At 34.4% G+C, this 4410-nt stretch overlaps 1 pseudogene; it reads left to right on the top strand.

Moving 5' to 3' along the window:
• Nucleotides 1-2866: 2866 nt before the first annotated feature.
• Nucleotides 2867-3481, top strand: LOC121789192 (annotated as a pseudogene).
• The last annotated feature ends 929 nt before the right edge of the window (nucleotides 3482-4410 follow it).

The following is a 4410-nucleotide window of genomic DNA, read 5'->3' as shown; positions in this document are numbered from 1 at the left end:
ATACTACAAGTGTGCTATTATTTAGCATATAATTGACTTGTCGGAAAAATTTCTAATGTTTAGATAAGAAGATAAAATTTTAGATGAAGAATGCTATTTTGATTTTTAAATCTGGTATTTGTTTTCTTAAATAAAGCCAAATGAACTTTTTTTATAGGAATCTCATTCTCTTTATAATGATTCATCTCTAGTTTAAAAGAGCGGTTCGGTTGTATCTCATTCATGTCCCATTATAAATTTAATATTAGTATTTTATACTCCTTCCATTGTGAACACGAGTTTTAACAAATGTAAAGAATAATGGTTTTGAAAAGTTAGTGGAATATGAGCTCATTTTTTTATTGATTTTATAATAAAGTGAGTGAAGTGAGTTAGTGGAATGTGTACTACTTACCATTTATGGTAAAAATGAAGTGCGACTCTTATTGTGGGACGGACTAAAAAAGTAAAGTGTGACTCTTATTGTAGAACAGATGGGATAATATTCTATCTATTCCATAAAAATAGACATTCTCTCCATTTTGATTGGTCTCATAAAACTAATTCACTTCTATTTTATGCATATTTTTTTTCTCTCTAATGAACTAGACCCACTCTCTATTAATGAGTACTCCAACTATCTCTCTCCTAGTTTATTCATTGTGCATTTAAACTCATATGGGGTATCATTCCAAATATGTCTATTTTTATGAGATTTTTATGAGATACGGAGAGAATTTGATATAGAATATAAATTATGATAATATATAAATAACTATAATTAATTGATATTTATACCTAAAATTAAATCTTTAAAAATTATCTACCCTATTTATGAAACAGTTAAACCTAATTAATAATCTATTTAACAAAAAATTAGAAAATTAAATAGAATAAATAGTTATCCCAATTGGTGAATCCTAAATAATACGACTTCCATGAACAAAAATCTTCATATTAGTCATATTATCTTATGGATTGTCTTATAATAGCAAGTCATTTTTCTTTTTAGCAAAATCTAGACATTTAAATTAATTCATTTTATTTTTAAATAATTGTTTTATCGTATAATAATATTTTTTCATTATTTATGAATTGTTTATGTTGCATAATTAATAAATTTGAATTTAAAAATGATGACAGAGGATGGCCCACAAAGGCACAAACTGAAAAGCAAAGGGCAGTCAATTTACAAAAATCGTTAATTGTTGAAGTGGCTCTGAAGAAGGCTCCCAAAGTCAAGTCGCAACGGTATCTATCCGCCTCACCGACCACCGACCTACTCTTCTTTTTTTATTTCCTTTTTTTTTTTATTATTATTATTTTTTCTAAAGACTAAACCAACCACACAGACGTTCGTAATTAATCATCATTTCGCATATTTATTAATTAATTAACTCAAACTTTGGCCACCGAATATACAGGCGTTTAATTATTTTTGGATTTCCGTATCATTGCCAATTATTAATACTGAAATATTCACATCACTGATATACTAAAGGATTTGGAGTGTTTACACAATTAAGCGGAAATTTTAGTTCTACCAAAATAGTCTGATTTCTGAATAATTTTAAATTACATTCAGCCTTTCCATTTTATAAAAGACACATATATTTATAATCATGAAGTGAGATCGAATTTAATGTTTGTAAGTAAAAGAACAAATTTGAATTTAATGTTTGTAAGTAAAAGAACAAATCTTCAAATATAAGAGCATCTCCAATGGCGGACGTCCGACTTACAACAAATCTTCAAATATAAGAGCATCTCCAATGACGGACGTCCGATCGGACATCCGCGATTGGCGACCGGGACGTCCGCCATTGTGGCATGGCAAGTCGGATACGGACGTCCCGTAAGGACGTCGGATGTCCTCGGATGTGGGGGCGGGCGGGTGGACGTCCGCCATTGTGGCGTGGGTCGGACATCGGTATTTAATTTTTTATTATTTTTTAAAAACTCTATATATACGTAAATTTTTCCCGTTCGTATTCGTGTTGAAATTTTATTTCCGTAAACGTAAATTGTTTTATTTGTGAATTTGTGATTTTGTTTATTGCGGGAAGTCCTAGTGGGAAGGGCGGATTGTGCAGGGGAAGTCATAGTGACGTGGCAGTGGGATGAGAAGTCTTAGTGACATGGCAGGAGGTGTTTTTGGGAAGTTCTAGTGGATGTCCGAGTGGGACATCCGGGTATTGGAGATGCTCTAATGACACCAGCTATTTCGTGGAATCCGAGGCTAACAAAATATGAGGAAATCCAAGTTTTAAATATAATTTCCCATTTCTACGGTAGAGCCAAATAGTGGAGAATGACGAGTGAGAAAAAGCCTCTGCGGCTGAAACCAAATTCATACACTATATCATGCCGCCCAACCTTTCTATTTTTCGTACGTCGTAAAAAATATTTAATCACAAAAGACAAGCCTCACGATACGCAATTTATAAAAAAAACCATTCCTAACGCTATTTTTGCTTTCATTTTTATTCATTTTAAAATATGAATTTTGCTATGATGAACAAAAAACGAAGTCATCAGTTTTGCTTTTAGCTAGTGTTCTATGTTTTGCATTTAAAATTAGTTCTATTAATTTTCAAATATTTTATATTATTTTTTGTGATATCCAATATTAAATATGTTATTTCATCTAATTATTTTCAATAAAAAACAAATTTTACTCCTATAAAGTAGATATTGGTTTGTATAAATATGAGTGATTCTAGAGAGAGAAAATGCCGTAACGAGAGAGAGAGAGTGTTTTGTCGGTGGATTTCTTTATTTCGTTAGTCTTTTTGGCTCACAAAAACCGCTTTTGAAGAATAAAACTAAGCTGGCCGCCCGCCATATGACTTAATTCTCTCTCTCTCCTCTTTCCAATTAATTGAAGAAATGGACGGCGGCGGAGCACCCAGAATCTCCTCCCGGGGCGGAGCGACAAGCCCTACAAGGTATCCGTATGCGCAAGTGGGGGAAGTGGGTGGCCGAGATTAGAGAGCCCAACAAGAGATCTCGAATCTGGCTCGGTTCCTACTCCACCGCCGTCGCCGCCGCCCGCGCCTACGACACCGCCCGTCTTCTACCTCCGCGGCCCCACCGCCAAGCTCAACTTCCCCGACCAAATCGCCGCCGCCGCCGGAGGCGCCCTCAACGACCTCTCCGCCGCCTCCATAAGGAAGAAGGCGGCCGAGGTCGGCGCCAGAGTCGACGCCCTCCACTCCACCAATCGCCACTCCTCAAAACCCGCTTGGTTTCAAGAAGAGATCGATCTCAACAAACAGCCCGAGCCCGAGCCCGAGCCCGCCGAACCCGAAGACTCCAGCCTTGACTATAGCTCATAATTGTTAATTACTACAAATAACGTTTTTACTTTTTTTAGTAGTATTAGTAATTAGTGTTCCTCGTTGAGGGGTGTGGTGAAAAACATGCACCTAGTAATTCAGGCAGGGATCTCTTTTAGATTTATTTTTGGAGATTTTTGTATATTATTACTAGATTTTGATTTGATTTTGATTTTGATTTGATTTTGATGTTGTTATTTTTGCTATATTGATATGGTTGGATGGAACAGTTTGGCGTTATGCTCGTGTAAAAGAATAATTAATGTACATATCTTAGGTATATACAGCAGCAGAGATTTTGTTGTAGAGGAATTGCAGTTAGTGTTGATGATTATTGGTGGTGGTGGAGGAGGACGGGAAGCAGCTGGGCCTACAATTGCTCGAGTTTGGTGCAAGTGGATATTTTCAATTAATTATCAAGATTTTCAATTTTTGAGTTTTGAATTTTTTAATTGTTGTAATTCATATTGATAGGAGCAGACTATTTTCTTTTTAATGTTGGGGTGTTTAGGAGTATAATATTATTTCTTGCTTTGACACGGTGGCGGCCCGGTGGTCAATCTCAATCATGTTGTATTTTATTATATTAACTAAATGATATAGTTGGAGTATAATACTAATATAATAATGAAAAATGTGAGAAGGAGGGGATAGGCTTGGGAGAGTTTTGAATGGATAATGGAATTGGGTCGACTTACGTTTAGTGCACAGCAACCCACCATATGCACTTTCTTAAAGCTCCCGTTCTTATCCATTGGGGGAATAAATTACTTCTGCCTCAATAAACTTATTTTATATTCCTCACTTCCATCAAATATTTTTCAGAATGATTGCTTGTTTCGTAAGTTAGAAAAAATAAAGTAAGAAAAGTATTTATTTTTATTTTTAGAAAGAAATCGTTTCATTTTAATTGGAATATAAAGAGTATTAAATTTTACCAAAATTAATGGTATACTTTTATTTATTTATGAAGTTTAATAGTATGTATCTATTATAATAATTTGTAATGACATGAATTTCATTGTACAAACCATATTAATCCTGGTGTGTATCAAAGAAGGGAAAATTGCCTAAAAAGTCACAATTTTTGGAG

Source organism: Salvia splendens, unplaced genomic scaffold, assembly GCF_004379255.2.
Source record: "Salvia splendens isolate huo1 unplaced genomic scaffold, SspV2 ctg165, whole genome shotgun sequence".
Lineage (NCBI taxonomy): Eukaryota > Viridiplantae > Streptophyta > Magnoliopsida > Lamiales > Lamiaceae > Salvia > Salvia splendens.
The sequence above is the reverse complement of the archived record's forward strand: the minus strand, read 5'-3'. Positions and strand labels throughout refer to the sequence as shown.